At 46.1% G+C, this 26,596-nt stretch overlaps 2 long non-coding RNA genes across 3 annotated transcripts; one reads left to right on the top strand and one right to left on the bottom strand.

The window, feature by feature from the left end:
• LOC119198179 (uncharacterized) lies at positions 1-25,126 on the top strand. 2 transcript variants are annotated; one of them, XR_005114488.2, is made up of 3 exons: positions 1-526; positions 23,933-24,050; positions 24,241-25,126. It is a non-coding gene; the product is annotated as an uncharacterized LOC119198179 (long non-coding RNA). The 2 variants fall into 2 exon arrangements; XR_009957095.1 differs by lacking the exon at positions 1-526 and adding an exon at positions 583-604.
• Positions 19,492-23,942, bottom strand: LOC134132897 (uncharacterized). Its single transcript, XR_009957096.1, has 2 exons — positions 22,689-23,942; positions 19,492-20,079 (listed from the first exon to the last, which is right to left on the bottom strand). It is a non-coding gene; the product is annotated as an uncharacterized LOC134132897 (long non-coding RNA).
• Positions 25,127-26,596: the final 1,470 nt, after the last annotated feature.

Genomic DNA, 26,596 nt, shown 5'->3' with positions numbered 1-26,596 from the left:
GACGAAGAAGAAGAACGGAAAAAGAGGGAGTCAGCGTAACTCAGAGCAGGAAGGGGATATTTTTGGTAGTAGCAGGTAGGGCACAAGGCAAGGTGTAGTTGGCAGCTCATGTTTGTTAGACCAACAACCAGGAGAAGAGCAACCAGCAGCACTTTGAGAAACGGTAGGAATGTCCACACGATGTTTCAAGACGGTTTGTTTTTGTGCTAATGCTAACGCTAACGCGAACGGTAACACTTGGCCCTGCAAAGTATAGGCTCGTGTCGGATCATGACAAGTGAACGGCATTTTTAGATACAGTTTGACTTCCTCAGTTAGACTAGTGGAGGAGTTTATCTGTCGTTTTCGACCTGAAGACGGGATAGAGACTCTTGAGCGTGGAGTAGCCAGGATTCCACTCGTGAGTTTCGCTGGACACGTGGAGGAGTTGAGACGAACGACGGAGCACGTGTAGGATTGCTGATCGGAGGCTGGGCTTGGTCCGGTGATCGTTGGAGACAGAACAGTAGCCGGTTATGGACTCAAGGTATCCTTTATTTTGTTTGCTCGCGGACGAGTGAAACGGCCATTTGGTTTTGGGCCGCACCGCATCAGGCCTGCTACGGTAGTTTTGTTTTATAATAATTCTGTTTGCCGGCTTTAGACTGATTGGCCCACCATTTAAGTATGTTTAAGTGACGTTGAAGTTGATACCTTGGGTTTTTTCCAACTGACTCCATTGGAGGTAATTGTGTAAATTGTTGTATGTGCATTTATATGTGCTACAGTATTGACCTTGTTTTCCTTAATCAGAGGGACAATTCAGGTGTAGTATTTTACTAGAAATCATTTTGTTTCAAAGGTTTAAAACAGCCCATCCTATCTTTACTGTATTTTGTTTCCTGTGACATAATCATTTCTTTAAGGGGTAAATAATTAAGATATATTTTTCTTAAACCGTGTGTTGTGTTACTTTATTACTTACCTGGAAAGAGGTTATCATTTCATTCAGGGAGAGAGACATGGAGAATCTTTATTAAGACTATAATTTGAAGGTGAGTTCATAGATCGTTTGGAAAACCATTTATTGGGGTATGTTAAAAGGAAGATCCAAGATAATATTTAAAACTGAGTAATCCGGGTTAAAACACATTAGATCAATATCTTAAAAGAACCCAAAAGCCCTGCCCGCATTAAAATAACTGAGGGGAGCGCTACAACTTTATCCTGGATTCTTTTCAGCAGCCAGACGTTTTATCTAGTTAAATTTGGCGATCCATCCGTGGTGACAATGGCAAGTTCACTCCAAGGAAGCTTTATTCTCTTGATGACAGCAGACACCTGTTCATACAAGTCCTCTCCTCGCGTTTTCCCCTTCAGCAATTCCATGCTCAAAAGCTCCTCAGTTATCTCAAAACAGTCATTAATCCCTCGGATAAAAACTAGGAGCTGAGCAGTGTCTTATATGTTGTTACTTTCATCCAGTGGTAGTGAATATAACTTAAAGGAGTCCGCCTTTTTGTTTAACTCACTAACTATATCTTCGTCAATCAGTTCCACACGGCGAGTCACTGTCCTGCGTGATACATTTTTTCAAACTTGCCTTTGCTCTCCGGACACAAGAGATCTGCTGGCTCTACCATATATTGTTTCAAAAACTCACCTTCGGAGAAAGGCTTGCTAGCCTTTGCTAATTTGAATGCCATTAAAAAACTTGCCTTGGTACTTGAATCTCGGTTAGTCGGTGAAAAAAAATTCTGCTGAGCCTGTAAATTAGCTGCCAACCTCTGAGCTGTAGCCGCTCGTCCTTCTGTTGACTGCTTGCTAGCGTAGTTAGCATGCTTCGTAGCAAAATGACGGCTGATATTGTACACTTTGAAAACTGCAACCGTTTCTTGGCATATCAGATGTACAGCCGTTGAGCGGACCTCAGTGAAAAAATATTTTGTTGTCCACTCCTTTTTAAACACTCGGCACTCAGTGTCCACTTTCCTTTGCTCTTTTTACCGAAGGGCAACAACAAAGGTCAATTTGTCACGGTTTGGCTCTGCTTCCCGGTTTATTTTGTAGTTTCTTGTCTCTTGTGTCCCTGGGTTAGCTTCACTTCCTGCCTTGTCCTGTGATTGCTTCCACCTATGGCCAATCACCTGCACCTCCCTAGTGTATTTAAGCCTTGTGTGCCTGTTGTCCCCTGTCGCATGACGGTCTCTGTTGAGTCATTCTGTCACGAGTGGGTGTAGGCAGAAGCCGGAAGGAGGACTCAAATGCAAAGTTCAAACGAAAGGACTTTTAATTAATCCAAAAATCAAAACCGCCAAGGAAAAAAAAAACAGACACTCAGCCAGGGTATTCATGAAAGATGCTGTAAAGAAGCACAAGAGACAGGAGTTAACCCAAGCGCAGAGCGCAGATTTATTGAACAAAGGCAAACAGGGGTTAGGCGTAGTTGTGTCCAGTAAACAGGCAGATGGTCAAAATTAGAGTTGAGCCAGATACTCGGCTGAAACGAGTATCCGGTACGGATAAAGCACTTTTTCCAAGTACGAGTATTATACGAGTAATACGAGTCAATATCTGTGCTCGGATTGAATAAAAGTCCTCATTGGGTAGCTGTCTGCTATCTGTGGTTGGCTGGTAGTCACAGCGCCCCTCCCCCACACACATACAGTTTATTGTGTTGGTGTGTCCCGCTCGGCTCACTCATACACTGAACTCCTCTCTCCCTCCCTCAGTCATCAGGTTCTTTCCTGATAAATTTAAAAGGATTTCTTCGGCTTCAAGTTTATTTATTTTTTTACTTCGGTTTGTTGTTCTTAACTAGTAGAGTTCAGGTAAACGTGGGGCTTGTTAAGACGTGGTGCTTAAGAATGCGACTCGCGTTGCGTCTCTGCCTGTCGGAAAAATTTTTTTCAGTCGGCTCTAACCAGTTTTGGGGTTTTTTACTTCTCTCTCTCTGTCATCAGTTTTTTTTTCTCAAGCACTCAGTGTCTGACGTTGACTAGTTGTGTTAAATAACTAAATATTAATATTACAAATTAAGTCTCTCTCTCTCTCATCAGCGATAAAGAATAATGAGTGATAAACATAAATGAACAAGGAATGCTGTTTTAACCGCAGAAATGCATCAGTACAGTACACTGTTTTTCAAGTTCATGTATGATTGGTCATATCACCTGTTAATCAAGCTCCCTGCGAATGGCCAATTCGAGTACAGATAATTCATATGGTTCAACAGATACAGATAATGCTGTACTCACTCATTTCTAGTCGAAATCCAGGAGAGCGTAGATGGGCAAAGGCACCGTCAGGGATCAGGCAGGCGGGAACGAGGTCTGGGACAAATGAGGAGTCTTCAACCAGAGGCAAGAACAGGAGATCAGGAAACACGCTCAGAATGTGATAACATGCACGAGACTTCGCAAAGAGCTCTGAGGAGTCAGGAGCTTATATACAGGTCCTCTTGATGGGTGACGAGACACAGGTGCGTCGGGAGGAGTAGCTGTGCCCACTCAATGAGCTGATCCCGAATGGCACAAACCAACACAGCCGTAAACAGAGGGGGATTTGGGATCCTGGTCTTCAGGCCTCAATATTCTGGGGAAGAGGAGCGTTGGTTCGTGACACATGCATTCACAACAATATTCAGACAATGACGCGACAAGACACACAGGGCTTAAATACACTGGGAAGGTGCCGGTGATTGGATATGGAGGACAAAAAATGACATATGAAGTATGAATAAATCTATAAATAAATAATAATAATAAACAGGAATAAATAAATGCGTAGATAAATAAATAAATAAATGTAAAGATAAATGAATAAAATGTATGAATAAATGTATTCCTGTCGATGGATCTTCTTCCTCGCAAGAAATGAACGGATAATGCAACTTTGATTCACAATAGACTTTACAATTGATTCCCGATTGCATGAGAAAATCTTCCACAACAAGGCTGCAGTATGGAATAAGGTAATAATTTCAAGTGTTTTTTCTGGTTTTATTTATATCTTTTAAAAGTGGCTGTATATTGTTTTGCAAATGTACGTAATACTTACTGATGGTAACTTTTATCAACTTTTTACACGGTTGCCATGGAATAAACAAAAAATAAATAAACATTATCAGATAATTTGCAACCCCATTACTTGATAAAATGAAGTTAAATGTGGTCCGATTTTCCACCTTTTTTATTAAGCACAATTGCATCAGTTTGACCCTAATGATAGTGCTGCATTCAGAAACCCAACAAGTGAAATATGTTTAACTTAAAATATATATTGGATGTAAAATGGATATGGCCAAATTTATTTAGGCAGCAGGTTCCAGTTAAAGCTCTAGTTATATTTTATTTATTTCTACAGCACATAGCTGCGTTCAGAGTAACACAGAAACACAGTCTCTTAAAATAATCTAGATTTTAAACTGCAGTTTGCGACAGATCGATGTTGACTGATCATTGTGTGCTGTCTCTACTGCAAAGCGGTGTCACATTGCTTTTGTTGTCTCTTCTGACTTTTGTCTTGTTGTTTTTGATGACCAGAGTCCACCTAAAACTCCATTAGAGGACAACGATTTAGATGAAACTGGGTGTAACGCACCACAGGAGACCAGAGTGAACCCAAGCGCAGAGCGCAGTTTTATTAACGAGGTACAGACGTCAGGCGTGGTAGTGTCCGGTGAACAGGCAGGGGTCGAAAAGCCAGGCAATCAGGGAACAGGCTAAGGCACCGTCAGGGAGCAGGCGAGGTCGGGGCTGGGATTCAGGCGAGGGGTCGAGAGCCGGGAGCGCAGAGGTAGGCAGAGGTACCGTCGGGGGTCAGGCAGGCGTGAACGAGGTCTGGGACAAAGCAGAGGTCAAATAGCAGGTAGGCAGAAACAGGATATCAATAGAACGCTCGGACTGTGATGGCAACATGCACAAGACTTCGCACCGGCCTCTGAGGCTTCGACAGCTTAAATGCCCGGGCTCTCCTGATAAGAGACGAGCCACAGGTGCGTAGGTGGGAGTGGCTGTGCCGGCTCAGTGGGCTGACCCTGAGTGGCACAAACCACTATAACGTGCAGCAGAGGGGTGACTGAGATCCCGAGGTTCGGACCTTAATATTCCGGAGACGGGGAACGTCTGTTTGTGACACTGGGACTAAAATTCTGAAGCAACATCCCAACACTGGATACCAATTGGGCATTTGAATGCACCACACACACGTATACAAGGTAAGAGACAGTGAATTCTACATTGCTATATAACAGTTGACTACAACGTTATTATGTTGGCACTTTGGACAACAGCATTCAGGAAACGTGAGCTAATCAGGAATCAGGAAACGTTTATTGCCATAATATGTTGTACATACATGGAAATTGTCTTGGCGGAAGGTGCATGAAGACAGTACAATAAAGACGACATAGTGCAAATGAGATAAAAATAAAATAAAAGTATAATAAAATATAAAATATAAGCTATGGGTTAGTACGCTAAAAACTAAAGCTATGGGTTAGTAAGTTAGAGGAGATAAGATAAAATTAGGAATAAAAATAAGGATTAAGTGCACCAGCTAAACAAAGTGACGGGTGACAAGTGAAAGTGACACAGTGATGAATGAGCATGGGAGTCAGAGTCAGTCAGGGGGGGCCCGGGCTCTGTTGATGAGCCCGACTGCCGAGGGGAAGAAACTGTTCGTGTGGCGGGAGGTCTTAGTCCTGATCGACCTCAGCCTCCTGCCGGATGGAAGGGGCACAAACAGTTCATGTCCAGGGTGGGAGGGGTCGGCTACAATCTTTCTGGCCCGCTTCAGAGTCCTGGCAGCGAACAAGTCCTGAAGAGACGGAAGATTGCAGCCAATCACCCTCTCCGCAGAGTGGATGACACGCTGCAGCCTGCCCTTGTCCTTGGCTGTGGCTGCAGCGTACCACACGGTGATGGAGAAGCAGAGGATGGACTCGATGATGGCCGTGTAGAAGTGCACCATCATCGTCTTTGGCAGGTTGAATTTCTTCAGCTGCCTCAGGAAGAACATCCTCTGCTGAGCCTTTTTGGTGATGGAGCTGATGTTCAGCTCCCACTTGAGGTCCTGGGTGATGATGGAGCCCAGGAAACGGAAGGAGTCCACAGTGGTGACGGGGGAGTCACACAAGGTGAGGGGGGAAGGTGGGGCTGCGTTCTTCCTGAAGTCCACGACCATCTCCACTGTCTTCAGGGCGTTAAGCACCAGGTTGTTCACGCTGCACCACGTCACCAGGTGGTCAGACTCCCACCTGTAGGCGGACTCGTCCCCACCAGAGATCAGTCCAATGAGGGTGGTGTCATCAGCAAACTTCAGGAGCTTGACGGACTCGTGACTGGAGGTGCAGTTGTTGGTGTACAGGGAGAAGAGCAGAGGGGAAAGAACGCAGCCTTGGGGGGAACCGGTGCTGATGGACCGAGAGGCAGAGACGTGTTTCCCCAGCTTCACGTGCTGCTTCCTGTCGGACAGGAAGTCAGTGATCCACTTGCAGGTGGAGTCAGGCACGTGCAGCTGGGAGAGTTTGTCCTGCAGTAGAGACGGGATGATGGTGTTGAAGGCAGAGCTGAAGTCCACAAACAGGATCCTGGCGTAGGTTCCTGGGGAGTCCAGATGCTGGAGGATGAAGTGGAGGGCCATGTTGACAGCATCGTCTACAGACCTGTTGGCTCTGTAGGCGAACTGCAGGGGGTCCAGGAGGGGGTCGGTGAGGAACTTAAGGTGGGACAGGACTAGCCGTTCAAAGGACTTCATGACTACAGAGGTCAGTGCGACGGGCCTGTAGTCATTCAGTCCTGTGATCCTGGGCTTCTTGGGAACAGGGATGATGGTGGAGGCCTTGAAGCAGGCTGGGACGTGGCATGTCACCAAGGAGGTGTTGAAGATGGCGGTGAACACAGGAGACAGCTGGTCAGCACAATGCTTCAGGGTGTGGGGCGAGACTGAGTCCGGGCCGGCTGCTTTCCGGGGGTTTTGTCTTTTGAAGAGCCGTTTGACGTCACTCTCCAAGACAGGGGAGAGGGGCAGTGGGGGAGGGGGGAGTAGTCCAGAGGTGTCAGCACCTGATGGGTCGGGGGAAGTGGTGGAGTTGTGGGGGATGGAGTCAGGACATTGTCTTTCAAATCTGCAGTAGAACTCGTTCAGCTCATGTGCCAGGCGGAGGTCATTCATGGAGTGGGGGGTTTTCGGCTTGTAGTTCGTGAGGTGTTTAAAGCCTCTCCAAACCGAAGCAGAGTCGTTAGCTGAGAACTGATGTTGGAGTCTCTCAGAGTACAGTCGTTTAGCGTCTCTCACTGCCTTGCTAAACCTGTATTTAGACTCTGTGTACAGGTCTTTGTCCCCACTCCTAAATGCCTGATCCTTCTGCAGACGTTGTTTCCTGAGTTCCGCTGTGAACCAGGGTTTGACGTTGTTATAACTCACCCTGGTGCATGATGGTACACAGATGTCCTCACAGAAGCCGATGTAGGAAGTTACAGCCTCTGTGAACTCATCCAGATTGTCGAAGCAGTCCTGAAAACATCCCAGTCTGTGCAGTCAAAACACGCCCAAAGATCCTCTAGCGCCGCGCTGGTCCACTTCTTGGATTCCCTCACCACAGGTTTACAGAGCTTAAGTTACTGCCTGTATGCAGGAATCAGGTGGACCATGACGTGGTCGGAGTGTCCTAGCGCAGCACGAGGGACGGCGTGATAAGCCCTGCTTGCTGTAGTGTAGCAGTGGTTCAGCGTGTTCTCCTCTCTGGTCGCGCATTTAATAAATTGTTTGAACTTCGGGAGTTCATGGCTGAGGTTTCCTTTGTTAAAGTCAATAAGACAATAACCAAAGAGTCCGGGTTGGTCCGCGAGTGTCCACTGTGCCTCGTGCACGTTGCCCGGCGGCGGCATGTAAACACCGACCAGGATGAATGAAGCGAACTCACGGGGGGAGTAGAAGGGTTTGCAGTTGATGATAAAAGATTCCAGAGCAGGAGAACAGTGTTGTTGGATCACTGTTACGTCGTTGCACCAGTTGTTGTAGAAGTAGAAACAGATACCTCCACCCTTCGTCTTGCCGGAGAGCTCCGTGTCGCGGTCCACTCTGAGCAGCTGGATGCCGGCCAGCTGGAGCGCGGAGTCCGGTATCGATCCGCAGAGCCACGTCTCCGTGAAGCACAAAACGGAGGATGAAGAAAAGTCTCTGTCCCTTCTCACCAGCAGCTGAAGTTCGTCCAGTTTGTTGCACAGTGAGCGCACGTTGGAGAGAAAGATGCCTGGCAACGGTGTGCGAGAACCACGCTTGCGGAGTCGCACCAGCGAGCCGGCACGTTTTCCTCTCCTCCGGCGTCTCACCACGTGGGTAAAGGTGAGCGCACCTTTGACTATAATGTCCAGTAATTCCACAGATGAGAGAAGGAAAGTTGGAAATAACTCCACTGGAGTTGTTCCACGGATGTTCAAGAGCTCGTCTCTGGTGAAAGAGCTTCGAGATTCGTAGCAGAAAACACAATTAACGACGAAAACAACAAAAAACAAAGAGCACCGAAACGCCGAGACAGCCATCTGCGGCGCCATCTTGGATAAAGGGATAAATAACTTCTGTTGTTACGCTGCCTACATGTTATACAGGAACTCACAATTCTGAAGCTTCTCAGCCACATCTCGCCTGGGTGAAGCCATGAGCGCGGCTAGCAGCTTCTAGACACGCGCTACATGAGCGAAGTGCTGGGATCGATTGCTTCTGTCTCGCTCCTCTACTTGACCAATCCTGTTCAAGAATGAGGTTCGGACCGCCTACGCTCATTTACATACGGACACAGAAATACAAGCATAAATAAATGAAGAAATACAGAAATGTAGGAATCGGTTAATTTAATTATGTTCTGTTTAGGTGTAAACTTATATTAATACATTCATGTATTTACATTTATACGTGTATTTACGCATTTATTTATACATTTATTCATTTATTTATTTATACTTCATTTTTTGTCCTCCATAATTGGACACACATGGAAACAATCAAAGACACTGCAGATAATTACAGGGGATGACAGGACAAGGCAGGAAGTGAAGTTAACCCAGGGACACAAGATAAATAAAACAGGAAGTAAACCCAAATCGTGACAATCAGCTGATATTGCTGTGTCTAAGTGTATACAATCAACCAACCAGATGCGGCACTGTGTCTCTAAACCATTTTGTTGCTGTCAAATTTTTAGGGCTTCTCTCCATTGTTGCTGTCAGGTGTCATTTGTGAAACCAGATGCGACCAGGCACCTCCAGCCAGCTGCCAGGCATTCTTCACAGTCATCCTCGGTTTTCCCCACCAGTGTCTGGACTCCGGGGGGGATTCTGCTGAGCAGAACGTGGCATCATGGCCCCTGAATAAACCTGGTTTAGGATGGAGTCCAATCGGCAAGATTTTGCACTATTTCAATGTTATACAAGTGTAATAAATCTTTGTTCGGACCAAGTTTCTCCTGATTGAAATGCTCTTTAACAAACTGAGTCCATCACAGAACACATGTATGTATATTAGATCAAATTACAGGCAGGTGGGACCTATTTACTTTTATGTGACTTGCAAATGTAATTACTGGCACCAGATCTTTTAAAGGGGGTTGCCCGAAAAGGGGTTGAATACATATGCACTCTTCTTTTCAGATTTGGATTTGTAAATCATTTTGAAATCCTTGTAAACTTGTGTTGAATCTATGATACCCTGACAAAATCCAAATGGGGGTAAATACAAGGCACTGTGTTTGTATATTTATGTATAAATAAATATATATAATTACAAACATATTCCCTTCCCTTACAGGCACAATGAGCTCAGTGCCATCATAGTAACAGTACAAATGAATTCCATAACTACGTAGAATTTGGCAAACAGTTATAAAATAATGAGAGAAAAGCAGAGGGCAAAGAACAGAGTAGCACTGAACTCTAGTAAAAGAAGCCTCACGGTGGAATGTGGATCCAAAGTAATAATGTAATTCACCACTTTAGTAAGCCGTATTTCAGTGCAGTGACAGGAACTGAAAGCATATTGAAAGGTTCAAGGTTCATGTGTGGGTGGCAAATCATTCAAGTCCATTTGAAAAGAATGGAAGGTTAAAGACAGTTGATAATCATTCAGGGACCCCGGTTCAAGTTGTGTTTCTTGAAAAGTAGATTGACCGCAGCAGTCTTAAAACTGGTAAAGAGAATATCAGTCATAACTAGAGTAAATGTGCTCCAAGTACCACTGGACTAAAATGGAAACTTTAAACTGTAAAAAACACAACTGACACTAAACCAATGGTTTAATAACCTATGAATTCAAAGAAATAAAATAAAATCATGAATGTCTCACTCTCGGGCTTCTCAGGCCAAAAGTAAATGTCTGTTGGATTCCATAGCCACATGAGTAAATCCAGCACAGCATTATTTAGATCCAACAATGAAGCCTGAAGAGTGAGTATTGTGGCCTGAGACCATGTAGAAATATTTTTTGCTGCACACTCAAGATCTTCAGCTGTCACTCTAAGAAACGCAGTACACACTGTGGAGTCTCGGCCCTAAGCTGCCCCCGATCAGGTGAGAGCCTCTATTGCAGCACTGGTGTACGCAGAGGGGGCCCGGTGCAGCTCTTGGGGCGTGTCATTGATGGGAGGTACGTCCCCAGATCAATCCTCGATCAGGGTGACATGCTCCCAGCCCCGCCCGCAGGAGCACGGCTGTGCTGAATTGCCAATCAGGGTTTCGGCATAACAGGAGCTGCACCCTGGCCTCTCTGTGTGTGCCTGGCTCGTATCCTGAGCAGAACTCTCACCATCGGGCGGTAAGTTGAGACTCCACGTTATTCGACCCTGTTAATAGAGGTTATGCTGAGATCAACCCCTGGCTAACGACCACCTTTTGTCCTAGGCAACGACGGGAAACCAAGGACGTTTTAAGTTGGAGTTTTTTGGATATGTGTTTGAGCCGGTGGGACCGGCGCAAGCGGACGACGTCCCCATCATATTGTTTTGGTTTTTGCAAATAAAGCCACGCTGACGGCGTGTTAACCCTTCCCCCCCTAACTTTGTGGTTGTTTTGGACCCAGACGCCTCACAACACATAATGTAAATCTAAGAAACAGACTAAAAATGAGTTAAAAATAATCACAGATTATGAAAATAGTAAAAAATCAACAAGATGTTTTTACATAGATGGTTAATGGTTATGGTTAATAACATAGACTTGTGTCAACATTTTAAATTTCAAATGCTGTCTGTAGCTGAACGATTGGTGAAGCAGAAGGATTTGAATGTTTAAGAGGATTTTAAAATAAACTCCATTGGAAAACCATGTTGAAAAAGGCTTAGGAATCTGATTAATACAAATTCAAGCATAAGAGGTAGAAAGCTGAAAAGGTATAGCCCCTTTCTGCTGAATGAGCTAAGGCAGCATTCCAACAATAAAAATTCAAAAAATTATTCTTGGAATGCTGAGCAACAATAAACTGATGCTGACTCATCTTTGCAAACTTAAAAAACAAACTCCTAGCATGCATCCTGGCATGCATCCTTTACCAACCCTTGGAAAAAAAATATTTAATCTACTTGTCTTTGTTGACTCAAAAGTAAGAACAATGTGCATGTGACATTGCTCACACAGAACAAAAGAAAATAGAAAAGGGAAAATAATGGTTAAACAGCATTAATAGGAAGGAATCATTTGATCTAACTTAGTACATGGTGTATATATTAGAGATGAGCGAGTACAGCAGTATCTGTATCTGTTGAACCATATGAATTATCTGTATCCGTATCTGTACTCGGATTGGGTGGGGCCAAACCTGAAAGTGGGCGTGGCTTAACCAGGAAGTAGGAAGGATTTAACCCGTAAGTTGTCGGGTTGTCTTGAAATGGGCTGGGCTTTAACCGTTATGCTCTTTTTTAAGCATGCAATTGACCCTTCGCAGGGAGATTGATTAACAGGTGATATGACCGATCATAAATTAATTTGAAAAACAGTGTACTGTACTGACGCATTTCTGCGGTTAAAACAGCATTCCTTCTTAATTCTTATGTTCATTTATTTGTATCACTCATTATTCTGTATCACTGATGATCATGAGAGGGAGAGGGGAAGTGTGTGTGTAATTTAATTTGTTATATTTATATCTAGTTATTTAACACAACTAGTCAACGTCAGACACTGAGTGCGTGGAGAGCCAGCAGACGGAAAAAAAAACTCTGAGGGAGAAAGAGAGGGAAAGGGGGAGAGAGAGGGAGAGAGAGTATGGAGGACCAAAAATGACAAGTATAAATAAATGAATAAATGTGTAAATAAATACAAAAATGTATAAATAAATACAGGAATAAATAAATGGACGTGACCCTGAGAGTGCGTGCAGCCTTTTTACCAACATGTTCGTGTGCTCCGGGTCATACACTCATTATTAGTATTACATTATTGTTCAAGTGTAATTGCCATCTAGCGTGAGCATGCATGATTATATTTAATCCTCAACAATTCCCCCTTTTCACACCTACTAGGTGTGACCTACTCATCGAGGAGGACTTCTAAGCCGAAGCACAAGCAACATTGCCTTCTGGAAATGGGCGTTCAATATCGAATTCAAGCAGCGAGCACTGCTTGTATGGCGGGGGCGGGCGTTTCTCCTTGAAGAGACAGTCAAATTAAAACATTGGTTGTGTCTTTAGCTCTATTGGGGGTGAAGGCTCCCCCTTTTGTAACATTGGAAGCTGGAGGGAACACCGCAGCTGATCTCTTCCAAGAGATTACAACCACCACTGTCCCTATCATTGTTTCATAATCCGGTGCCATAGTTTTATTCAAATAAGGCCATTGAGGCCTTGATATAATCGGTCAGGGGATCGAGATGACTCCCCCCCACCTGCTGTGGTTTTCCCCAATTTTCATCGTCCTGTTGAAAATTCTGTTGGTTCAAATTGGTTATTCCTGGTAGCATCCACCCGACGCTGCTTTAGTCCTCCAATACCAAGTATTAGAGGCACCCAAACACAGCGAGGAGCGATACAGCCATTGAGATCAAAATAAACAGTAATAAGCCAAATTCTTCCACTTGCCGAACTGTGATTCCAGCATTCTACTGAAAGGATGTGTGTGCATTTATTCGTTTCTTTTTGTAAATCATACTCTGAAGTTAACTCACCCACTGAGGTGTGATTGGTGATGTGTGTTGATCCGTCACTGGGGTCCACCTCGCCCCTCCCCGCTGCTCCTCCCCTTCTCCAACGCCGATGTGAGTCCTCCCTCCTCGGCTCCGATGTCCACGTTGTCATGGTGATCACACACACAAAGTTCTATACTGGTGTGTTTCAAAAGTCTTTGCCCATCAATGTTTCTTCTTTCTTCGTCCCTGCTCTGCTCTCGTCAGGGGTCTTACTTTGTCAGCTTTATCGTTTGTGCCGACAAAACTGTCTTTGTTTGTTCTCCAAAAGTTCTGCTTCCTTAACGTTTCAATTTCATGACAACATCCAAAGGAGTAAAAGTTCTCTTTAATTCTGTGAATCTTCAGACTCGCCAAATGAGTCCTGGTTTCTTTTTCTCGTCAGACTCCTGTCGTCTCTTGTTCAGATTGTCCAAGCATTTTGTGATTTTCATTGATGGGGCTCTAGTTGGTGGTTATTCTTCTTTATCCTTGGTGTGGTGGGAGGTTGGCGGTACCGAGGGAGATCACAGCAGGTGGTGAAGCGGAGTCCAGTTCAGGATCCACTGGAACATGTTCCTCGTATGATAAAAACAAAAACAACAAAGTTCAGTCAGACATCTTCTATCAATTTTACAGATTCTTTTTTTTATACTTTTCTTCCCTAATTATCTTTCTTATTTAGGAATTGTGCTTCGGTCAAATATATATATGCGTGTGTCTATGTATCCATTTCTTTTTCTGTTACCATTAATCCAACAAACCCTAAATACTTGTAAGTCCAATCTTGGTCTAGTTGGCATCTGTAACGCTGTGGGTGCAAGGGCTCCGGAAGAAGGCAGCAAGGGTGCAGGTTCAATATATTTTATTGAGTGTTTTGCGCTTTTCCCGTGCTTCCAGCTTGTGAGGCGTCCTGCTCGCTCCGCACCCCCTGCTCGCCGCCTCCCTGGAACTTATATGGGGACACAATTGATCATTATTTCCCCAGCTGAGGCTCATTGCCTCCACCTGGCGCCGTTCCCGGAACCGCTCCCCCTCTCTTCTCCCCTGCAGCCGAGCCAAAACCACGCCCGCCACCACATACCCCCACCGCCCGACTGAGGCCGGGGAGCCGTCCGGCCTAGCCTACTCCCCCCCCCCCTCCCTCGAGAGGGCGGGAGAGGAAGTCTGCCACGACCATCTGCGCCCCCGGCCTATGGACCACCTTGAAGTTAAAAGGCTGTAGAGCCAGATACCACCGAGTGATCCAGGCGTTAGTATCCTTCATGCGGTGGAGCCATTGGAGCGGGGCGTGGTCCGAACAGAGAGTGAATGAGCGTCCCAGGAGGTAGTAGCGCAGGGAGCCCACCGCCCACCGGATGGCCAGGCACTCCTTCTCCACCGTGCTGTACCTGGCCTCTCTTTCCGACAGTTTCCGGCTGATGTAAACCACGGGGCGGTCGACCCCCTCCACCTCCTGGGACAAAACGGCCCCCAGCCCTCTGTCCGACGCGTCGGTCTGCAGAACAAACGGGAGAGAAAAGTTAGGTGTGTGGAGGAGTGGCTCCCCACAAGAGAGTCTGTTTTACCTTCTCAAACGCCCGCTGGCACTGCTCCGACCACTGGACCGGATCTGACGCACCTTTCCGGGTCAGATCGGTCAAGGGGCTGGTGAGGTCCGCGAAGCCGGGGATGAACCGCCTGTAATACCCCGCCAGCCCCAAAAACCGCCTCCCCTCTTTTTTCGTCTTGGGACGCGGGCAGGCCGCAATAGCTGCTGTCTTGTCTACCTGAGGGCGCACCTGCCCGCCCCCCAAGTGGTACCCCAGATACCGTACCTCCCTCCGCCCAACTGCACACTTCCCCGGGTTGGCGGTGAGCCCGGCCCGCCTCAGCGACTCCAGCACTGCACCCACCCGCCGCACATGCTCCACCCAGGTGGTGCTGTGGATGATGACATCATCCAGGTAGGCGGCGCATATGCGGCGTGCGGACGCAGCACCCGGTCCATGAGGCGCTGGAACGTGGGCGGGGCAATAACAAGCCAAAGGGAAGCATGGTAAATTGGTACAAACCAAACGAAGAGGAGAAAGCAGTTTTCTCTTTGGACTCTGGCGACAGGGGAATCTGCCAGTAGCCCTTAGTTAAATCCAGGGTCGTAAAAAAACGTGCAGTGCCCAGCCGGTCAAGGAGTTCGTTGACCCGGGGCATTGGGTAGGCATCGAATTGTGACACGTCGTTCACCCTGCGATAGTCCACACAGAACCGTACCGCCCCATCTTTCTTAGCCACCAGAACGATGGGGCTACACCAGGCACTGTTGGACTCTTCTATTACCCCCATCTCCAACATAGCAGCTAATTCCTCCCGAACCACTTTTCTTTTGTGTTCGGGCATCCTGTAGGGTCGTGACCTTACCGTCACCCCTGGGGGAGTCTCGATGTGGTGAACTATCAGGTTGGATAGGGGGGAGAACACATCAGCAAACCGCTTCTGCAACTGGGCAATGTCTGTCCTCTGGTCCTCAGAGAGACGGCCCTCACACGGGAGCGGGGTGGGATTGGTCGCTTTTGGCACCTCCGGCCCAAGGTCCTCTCTTTCTGATACTGCGGAAACCAGAGAAATAGACTCCGCCTCCCTCCAGGCTTTGAGGAGGTTCAGGTGGTATATTTGTGTATCACCGCCCCTGTCAGACCGCACCACCTCATAATCAACATCCCCCACCTGGCGTGTGACCTCAAAGGGCCCTTGCCACTTAGCCAGGAGTTTAGAGCTGGAAGAAGGAAGTAATACAAGTACCTTTTCTCCCGGTGTGAATCGTCTCAGCCTCGCTCCTCTGTTGTACAGCCGTTGTTGCCGTTCCTGGGCCCGGAGCAAATTCTCACGTGACGTCCTACCCAGTGTGTGGAGCTTTGCTCTCAGGTCCAGGACGTACTGGATCTCATTCTTGCCGGGGCTCGGACCTTCCTCCCAGTTTTCCTTAATAAGGTCCAGCACCCCCCTCGGTGTCCTGCCAAACAAAAGTTCAAAGGGAGAAAATCCCGTGGAGGCCTGGGGGACCTCCCGGACTGCAAACAACAGAGGATCGAGCCTTTTGTCCCAATTACGTTCATCCTCACTAATAAATTTACGGATCATGGACTTCAGTGTCTTATTCATACGTTCTACCAGCCCGTCTGTCTGCGGGTGATACACACTAGTACGAATGGACTTAATGCCCAGTAACCCGTAAAGTTCTCTCAGTGTACGTGACATGAACGATGTGCCCTGGTCCGTCAGAATCTCTTTCGGGATTCCGACCCGGGAGATGACCTGAAACAGAGCCTGCGCGACACTCTTCGCCGAGATGTTGCGCAATGGCACTGCCTCCGGATATCGGGTTGCGTAATCCATGAGGACTAACACAAAGCGATATCCGCGTGCGCTCCGGTGAAATGGCCCGATGAGGTCCATCCCGATGCGTTCAAACGGAACCTCAACCAATGGTAGAGGACGTAACGGCGCCCTCGGGATGGCCGGGTGATTAACCAACTGACACTCCGGGCAGGACGCACACCAGCGACGCGTGTCCCCCCGGATGCCTGGCCAATAAAATCGGGTCATTATCCGGTCTAGTGTTTTCTCGTACCCCATGTGACCCGCCATCGAGTTATAATGAGCCGCATGGAAAATAGTTTCCCGGCGGCTTTTCGGCACCAGCAATTGGGTGTTTTCCTGTCCCGTCCGAGTGTCACGATTCACTCGATATAGTCTATCCCTAATCAATAATAAGTGCGGATATGACCGCGCTGCGTCAGGGCGCACCCATTGACCATCAATTCTTATCACTTGGTTGAAGGCTGAGCGTAGAGTGTCGTCCCGAGACTGCTCGAGTGGAAAATCTTCCATGGAGCGGAACTCGGGAACCGCCGGAGTCTCCCCGGGAGGCTCCGCCGGTTCCCCCTCTCCCCCGGCGGCGTCGGACGACCTCGCGTCACCGCTGAGCACAGCACACATACCGCATGTCCCTGTCGGCCGTGAACGCACCCCGGCAGTCCGCCCCATTAGCTTGTTAAACCCCGGCCAATCTGTACCCAAAATTACGGGGTGCGTCAGGCGGGAGCTAACCGCAACCTTCACGCTATGCTTTTTTCCCATATACCTAAGCTCCACGGACACTACGGGGTACTCGTGAATATCCCCATGCACTCCCTCCGAAGATGTCCAGGCCGCCCGCACCTCCAACATCCCTGCCCTGGCGCTTGAGAACCCCCCTGTGGGTCGGGAAGGGGGCCGGTGCTCGCCGCAGTCGGTAAGTAGCGGGCTGGGGGGAAAAGTGCCCGTTGTGGGGCCGGTATGGGCCGCTCTGCTGGCTGCTGCTGCTGATGCTGCTGCTGCTGGCTCTGCCTCCGTGTTGTGGGTGCTGGTCGGGTGGAGGGCGGCTCGCCCCCCCGGTCCCTCTGCCCGCTGGGGTGCACCGCCAGGTGGTCCTCCGCCAGGGTGGTGGCCGCTTCCAGCGTTGGCGGGCGGTGATACTGGACCCACGCTGCCGTCCGGGCTGGAAGCCCCTCCACGAACTATTCTAGTATCACCTTCTCCATCACGGCCTGCCCCCCTCTGGCACTGTTCGGCAGCAGCCATCTGGCCGCGGCGTCTTTAAGCTGCTGCCCGTAGGCAAACGGGCGATCTTCCGGCCCCAACCTGGCCGCCCGAAACCGCCGTCGGTGGTCCTCGGGCAGCAGCCCCAGTCTGTCCACTACGGCCTTCCGCACGGCCGCATAGTCCGGTCGGGCCGCCGGTGGCAGCCGCATGGCCGCCGTCTGCGCCTCTCCCGTCAGGAGAGGTAGGAGCCTGATCGGCCATTCCTCCCCCGCCCAGCCACATGCTTCCGCCATCGCCTCGAAGGCCTCCAGGAACGCCTGGGTATCGTCGTTCGCCGTCATGCGGTGGAGCGTCAGGCCGGCTAGTGGGGTAGGCCTGGGTGCTGGGTGCCTGGCCGCCAGTTGCTCCAGCGCTTGAGCCTGTCTCCCCAGCTGGGCCTGGAGTGCTCCCAGGAACTGCCGATTCGCCTCAGCCTGGTCGCGCTGGATGGCCGCCAGCTCGCCAATCATCTGGCCCAGCGCCATAATTGGCTGGGCCGGTATTTCTCGCTGGCGCTCGTTGTCTGCCATTGTCCGTCACCCGCCGAGTTGGGCGCCACTGTAACGCTGTGGGTGCAAGGGCTCCGGAAGAAGGCAGCAAGGGTGCAGGTTCAATATATTTTATTGAGTGTTTTTGCGCTTTTCCCGTGCTTCCAGCTTGTGAGGCGTCCTGCTCGCTCCGCACCCCCTGCTCGCCGCCTCCCTGGAACTTATATGGGGACACAATTGATCATTATTTACCCAGCTGAGGCTCATTGCCTCCACCTGGCGCCGTTCCCGGAACCGCCCCCCCTCTCTTCTCCCCTGCAGCCGAGCCAAAACCACGCCCGCTACCACAGCACCATTGCTCACCAATCCCTGCATTGCAGATCCACCACTGAGCTCAATCCTACAGACCCTTCTAAACCCCCGGGCGTTATTAATCCCCTCTAAAAGTGACCCTAATGGCTTCCTCTTGGGTTCTTCACTGGTTCCAGCTAGGTGACCTTATTGTACTCACCTCCCTGGTTCGCCAGCCATGCCTCGGAGGAGTCAGGTATCTGCACAACTGAGTCATCAGCAGTGCAATCCCCTGCAGGCAATTGGCTCAACTTCTTACATCTTATCCATTTATATTGATTTAGTTTTTTGCCTATATATTTTTAATCTGATTTTGCTTTATCTTATTTTTCTTAAATCCCACCAACCATCAAGTCAAATTATTCTATGTGTGTAGGGTATGTGGCAATAAATGACTCCTGATCCTGCATGAGGTAGATCCAGGATGGTCTCTCTCTGCTTGTTGATTGTTGGTGTGCTCGGTTCATGTCAGGCTCTTTGTGGCCTTCGCTATCTGATAAGGAAGCTTCTGTGGAGGAAAAACATTGCGCAGAAAACGTAATCGCTTTTCTTCTTTTTTTTTTTCCTGGTTTGTTTTCTCCCATTTCTCCCATTGTACATTTCCTTTAACAACTGGTTTTAGCTTGGTAAGATGAGTAAAATAATAACTTCCATTATCCAATAGTTCAAAAGTTACAGCCCTCTAATGCTACTTGTGACTTAAGCATAAAGGAGCTACATTGTATCCAATTATTTTCCGTCCATTATTTTCTTATTTATTCAATCAGTCCTGCTGACTGTGGTTAAAAACAGCAACTTATTATTTAAATTCTTCCCAAAAGTAGAAATCAGATATGTTGTTACCTTGTTCACATAGTGTGTTATTGTTCAAAACAAAACCTTTCGTCCAGTTTCTCAACTCTCAGTCTATTTTCTTCAGTTGAGGTTTTCTTCTTTTTGTCTTTGTTAAAACATTCTGTGCTTTTGTTTAAAACATTTTAATTCATTTGGAAAACATCTCATTTATGATGGTCGGACAATATTCCTTTTCTTTACCTTGATTTAGTTCAATTAAGTCCATACTAATGTTTTCTCATAATTTAAACCTTGGGATTGTGTCCTTCACAACCAATGCATGGCAAAAAATGTTAATAATAAGTAATTTAACAGCTAAATGCTCCACAGCCTTCCCATTCCTCCTGTTGAGCATGTGTTCATTTAACACATAGCTCAAAATAACCAAATCTCCATTTCAATCAGGAGAGACTCGTTTAATAGTAATACAATAATTTATTACACAAGCATAAAATATGAATTGTGCAAGGTCTTTGGCGATTGGACTCCATCATGACGTACTATCCCCGAAGGCTGGGATAGTGAGGTCCAATAATCCCAATCCCCCTGGAGTCCAGACACTGGTGGAGGTGGTGTAAGGAATAGCAGCAACCTGATGACGAACCGGGAACAACGCTGATGCCAACTGGAGGTGACTGGGGTGGAGGAGGGTCACTTCAGCTACACGCTGAAATGACAGCTGACAGCCAACAGAGAGGAGAACACATTTAAAGATTGACAGCAACAACGTGATTGGCTTAAGGAAACCGTGTGTAGAATCTGATTGGTTACTAAAATGTGCACGCCCCCAATCAGCTGATAGAGTAATTATAAAGGATGCGAACAGAGTCAGACTGGTTGTCTTCCTGACTGAACTTGCGCCTAAGCTACATATAAAGTCTCTACCATCTTCCGCATTATCTCACAGTTGCATTTTATCCCAAAAAGTTTTTCCTTAAAGTTGATCCGGTGGTTTGTGGTTTCCTGTTGAAACGTTCATCACCAATTCTTGTACCGTGTATTTGAACCTGCTTTTTCCTGAGGTAGTTTACTTCATTTAGTAGCTATAATACCAATTATGTTTTTTTGTAGATCTGTTTCTCAATATCACCAATTTTTCTCTTAAATCGTTTTGTTTGTGTAAAAATCTTTTCATTCCATTGATTGTGAGCATATTCTTTTAAATAATAGACCAAACCGAATGTACAATCTTTATGCTCTTGTATTTGAGTACAATGCATAATACAATTATATCCCAGATAAATATTTGCACTCAGGATTCATTTCATGCAACACTGTGTGTTCTTGAATCTGCTTGCTCCATAAGAGGAGGAATATCCTTTAAGGTGCCCTGTTGGCCCCCACCATTTCCCCCGCATTCATTCAGCAACCCCTCACATCTGTCCACTGCTCAGGGACACCTCAGTTTTTCAAAACCCTTTTTCAAAAGATTTGTTTAGTCCTCTCTGATCTTTGTTTTAAAGAATGCCTGTGCATCTCTTATCTGTGACCTCGAGTCTCTGTAGAAACGTCTCACTGCACGTAACCAGTTCTTATTCTCTTAGCCACATTGAGGAGTTACTTCATGAATTTCCTTTAGCCTTTGTGTAACTAATTAATAACCTCTTAAAGTTAAACCAAAATAGTAATAGTTGAGTTAAACTTTTTCACATCAGTCACTTCAAAAGAGTTCTTGCGATCCGACTCGAAGGGCCAATTATGTTAGAAAAAGAGAAGACACGTCTGCCACTCAATTTTTTACCTGGAAAATACTTTTGTTGTGTTACAGACTGTGTAGGCCCTTTTTTCAATTAAAACTGAACGATAATTAAAGTTTCTCCTGAACTCTCCCCATAGTGAGGGGCATAATTTCAAATGATTTTCCTGAACTCTTATATGCGTGTTTGAGTGAAAGCTTTTGTTGTGCTTCAAATGGCTTTGTGATGTCCATGTGAGCTTGTTGCTGCTTGGATGTGTGTGTGTGTTTCACTTCCAAATTTTGTCTGGTTTCTCCCAGCGTTCAGTGGCCGGTGCTGGGGCACCCTGTGTCAGGTGGTGCCAGGGAGCACCTGATTTAGCTCTGACCTCGGACCGAGTGTGACGTAACTTTCCTCACTCCGTACGGTCCAGTTCACCTGGGGTCCGCCCACTTTCTCTTGTGGCCTCGGACCCTGACCAAGTCACCTATTTTCACCTGTGGTGGCTCTGGATTCACCGGATCGATCGCCTGGGCTCGAACAACCTGGGAGAGAGCTTCAGTGGGAGAGTTTAGTGCCTTCACATGACTCATTTCTATTTCTAACACATCCAGAGGTGGCATATGACCTCCATCTCTGGGTGATCCTGGCATCATTCTGCCAGTCTATGGGGTGAGAGGTGAATCCTCCCCTCTGGTGATGACCTCATCTGCATCAGTACCAGGGGAAGAGCCTCTACCTATGTAATTTTGTTTACCGCACACATCTTTGTGAGTTTGGCCTTGATTGTTTGGTTCGGTCTTTCGACTAGACCATGTGACTGTAGATGATACACCGACCCAAACTTGTGAGTTATTGCCCAGTGTCAGTTCCATCTTTTGCCACCGGAACCGTCACGGCGGACCCCAGTCATAAGTACAGACAGTTAATATTTATCACCTTTCTTTTGGTACAAATTCGTAACTTTGTAATCACCCAACACGTCAACCTGATGAGGCTCAGTTTTACGACGTGTGATCATACACAAATTGGATCCCGAAGGACAAATAGTTGTGTTTGCCAAATTCCCAGCTTTGTAATCACCAACACGTCAACCTGTTAAGGATCAATTTTACGATGCCCGATCATACACAAACTCAACCCCGAAGGGAAATTCGTCTATGTCAATATCGACACCACGGTCAACGGACTACACACAGCACCCATAGCGACCAAGATATTTGTTAATGCAATCACGTTAACACGGTTCGATAATCTGCAATTTTGTAGTCACTGACGCGTCAACCTCCTTAGCCCCTGTTTTACGACGCGCAAAGCTACACAAATGCGGTCCCGAAGGAATACTAGGTTTATTTTTAATCCGCAATTTTGTAATCACCAACACATCAACCTGATAAGGATCAATTTTACGACGTGCGTTCATACACAAATGCAGTCCCGAAGGAATACTCTACACGATCAGAACACTCCTGTCCCAGTGAAACACTTTACCATTCATTTTAATCCTTAACTGCAGCGATTCATACTCACCCCCACTTTCACTGATCAGAATTTAGATACCAACACACACATATGCAGATTCATCACCTTCGGTGAAATAGGGCCTGCTCACCTTTTGAAGTACAGCGCTGTTTTGATCAGTGTCCGCGGGGTAAGAAAAACAGCTCCGCCTCTGGGTTGGGTTGCGGCCTTCCAGTACAGCGTTCCTCTAATTAGTCTGCGTCCCTTGCTGCTCCACGAACTTACACAAGTCAAAAACCATCCTCTGCTACCAAATTGTCGTGAACGCAAAGCAAGGACCAGACTTGAGACTTTAATCAAAGCAAATATGACAATGTTTATTTGTGACAGGAGTATTCAGTCCTGCAGTCATACGTGCACGGACCTGTTTCAATCTGTCTAGCAACAGCAATGAAAAGGGCCCTTAATACAAAGTGCGCTCGGAATATATAGTCTTTAAGAGCATTCTTGATTGGTTCCCTATGATGGAGGCGGCTCCTTGTTTATGACCTTCGGAGAGCCCCATTGGAGCACAGGGATGTCCATCCCTTCAGGCTCTCGGATCATCACGTCTCCTGTTGTTCATGAGTTCACTGCATACTTGAGCCAGTTTGTGTGTGAGACATGTTAGTCTCAATATTCTGTTTTATCTACAACTGACCCTGGGAGTCAGGTTCACTCCATATTAAGGCTGTTTTGCGTGTGAGCCATGGTCACCCAGTCCCGTGTATGGACGTGACCCTGAGAGTGCGTGCAGCCTTTTTACCAACATGTTCGTGTGCTCTGGGTCATACACGGCCTCCACTCATTATTAGTATTACATTATTGTTCAAGTGTAATTGCCATCTAGCGTGAGCATGCATGATTATATTTAATCCTCAACATAACTTTTATGAACTTTTTACACGGTTGCCATTGAATAAACTCTTCAGTATATCAGATAATTTGCAACCCCATTACTTGATTAAATGAAGTTAAATGTGGTCCGATTTTGCACCTTTTAAATTAAGCACAATTGCATCAGTTTGACCCTTATGATGGTGCTGCATTCAGAAAATCAACAAGTGAAATATGTTTAACTTAAAATATAAATTGCATGTAAAATGGATATGGCTAAATGTATTTAGGCATCAGATTCAGGTTAAGTCTCTAGGTTAAATTTCATTTATTTCTACAGCACAGAGCTGCATTCAGACTAACACAGGAACACACCGTCTCTTAAAATAATCTCGATTTTAAACTGCAGTTTACGACAGATCGATGTTGACTTGTGATCAACATGTGCTGTTTGTACTGTGAGGTCATATTGCTTTTATTGTCTCTTCTGACTTTTGTGTTGTTGTTTTTGATGACCAGAGTCCACGACCTATAAACTCCATTAGAGGACCACGATTTGGATGAAACTGGGACTCAAATTCTGCAGCAACGTCCCAACACACAATGGAGGTTGGGCTTTGAATGAACCACATACAAGGTAAGTGACAGTAGTCATTAACTCTTTGGTTATTAAGTTGTGCACAGATTCTGATCAGATGAGATACCAACAGTGCTAACTCTATACCTTCTATTTCTATTGTGACGTCTGTAGGAGAGCTTTGCTTTTAAAGATATTAACACAGATTGTAAGCAGACTAAATTAAAACAATATTTATTTCCCCATCAAGATAGAAAGGGTTTGGAGAGGCGTTCATAACGGCCTTCTTGGATCTCTCCTACTCCATCTTTACCTTGAGGGGGAAGGCCTTCTCAACCACAAACTCATAAAACATCATTATCCAGGATGGCTGGACCTGCTGCGACAGCTGCGACTACGTACCGAGGGAAACCAGTTCCACTGAGGGAAACCAGTCCACCCCGCAGCTGTGGAGTCTCCATGAACACCAGGCCCAGCAGTCATTTTATTTTTACTATGACCTTACTTTCCTACATGGGACAATGTCAACATGAACCGTATCTCACATTACACTACGTTTTTAATAATGTGGGGAAGGTTTATTTCAAAGTGCACATATCAGAAGCATGATGTAACTAACAGAGAGGCCTGTACATTTTTAGTCTGCATATCATGGGCACTTGCTAAAATAGTGTTCAAATTAGTGTTTTAGAGACATCATTATACATCATAGCTCTCTCTTCCCTATATATTAATTCATCGGCTCTCTGGGATTGTACTCCATCTCTTTCTGTTGCCATAGCTGTTCATTTTCATCCAGAATCCAATGAAGTTATAAAACCAGTGATATTTACAACAAGGTTCTAAAATATAAATAACTAACTGAAAATAACTCAGCTCTGTAGAAATGTTGACCATAAGAATATAAACTTTTGGCTGAACAGACACTTTAACCTGAACCCTTTTAACTGCAGGTCCACATGGAGGTTGGAGTTGACTGGACTGGACTGTGTGGTCATAGTCAGCCTGGTATTCTGGTCCCTGAAGTTCAGCTGAATGCTTAATGTCAGACGTGCTCCAGTAAATGCCTCCGTCACCAGCTGCATGACGCAGGGGAAGTTAAATAAATGCTCTGATTAAGCATGGATCTGAAATCTGTGTTGAACTGCCTTTTTATTTCCCAAACTCCTTTCTGTTTCACATGAATAAAAAGATCAACACAAAAGTAAATATAATGCTAATGACAGCACTGTGTATATACACACAGTGCTGTCATTAGCATTATTTTTACTTACTACTTTATTAATACAAAATAATATATATATATATATATATATATAACAGCATTATAGTTATTTTTCTCAAATAACACTGAACATATTTGCAGTAACAGATCACCTCGTCCTTCTCCGATCAATGTATGGACCAAGTGAAGAGGAGAAGCTGTAATCAGTAAACAATAAGCACGTTGCAGAGGGAACTTGTTGGCTGAATAAAGCTTTGCACACTTTACAGGAAGGTGATCTGACCGCAGGTATGAATAAATCACTCTTCACGGCGATAGTTATTTTGTCTCCACAAGGAAAAACTGCAGACACCCCCCACCCACCGGGTGCAAAGTGTGACGTCATGTGTCCGCGGAGGTGAAATTGGTTTGCGGTTCTCGGTGCTACAAAGAAATAAAGCAGTGAACGCTACGTGGCTATCTAACAGTTTAATACTGTTAGATATAAAACGTTAGTATGTTGGCACTTTGAACAACAGCATTTAGGAAACGTGAGCTAAACAACTGCTGTTGTTACGCTGCCTTCACGTTAAACAGGAACTCACAATTCAAAGCTGCTCAGACACATCTCACCCGGTAGAAGCCATGAGCTGCTGGCAGCTTCTAGACGCGCTACAGGAGCAAAGTGCTGGGATTGATTGCTTCTGTCTCGCTCCTCTATTTGACCAATCCTGCTCAAGAATGAAGTTCGGTTCGCCTGAGCTCATTTACATATGGACACAGAAATACAAGTATAAATAAATGAAGAAATACAGAAATGTAGAAATAAATAAATGTAGAAATACGGAAACGTTTGGGTGTAAACTTATATTAATAAATTAATGTATGTATTCTTTTATTTACATTTATTTATACGTGTATTTACGCATTTATTCATTTATTTATTTATTTATACTTAAGTCATTTTTCGTCCTCCATAAGAGAGAAGGTCAGTGCGTTAAGTTAAAAAAAAACTGGTTAGAGCAACGCGAGTCGCATTCTTAAGCACCACGTCTTAACAAGCCCCACGTTTACCTGAACTCTACTAGTTAAGAACAACAAACCGAAGTAAAAAAAATAAACCTGAAGCCGAAGAAATCCTTTAAATTTACCCGCGAACCTGCTGACTGAGGAAGGGAGAGAGAAGTTCTGTGTATGAGTGAGCGGAGCGGCACACAGCAACACAAACAGTATGTGTGTAGGGGAGGGGCGCTGTGACTACCAGCCAATCACAGAACGCAGACACAGATAGCTACCCAATGAGGACTTTTATTCAATCCGAGCACAGATATTGACTCCAATTGCTCGTATAATACTAGTACTCGGCAAAAGTGCTTTATCCGTACCGGCTCATCTCTAGTAT

The sequence above is a fragment of the Pungitius pungitius genome, chromosome 11 (assembly GCF_949316345.1).
Source record: "Pungitius pungitius chromosome 11, fPunPun2.1, whole genome shotgun sequence".
NCBI classification, from domain to species: Eukaryota; Metazoa; Chordata; class Actinopteri; order Perciformes; family Gasterosteidae; genus Pungitius; species Pungitius pungitius.
Note: the sequence above shows the minus strand (reverse complement) of the source record. Positions and strands in the feature narration are given on the sequence as shown.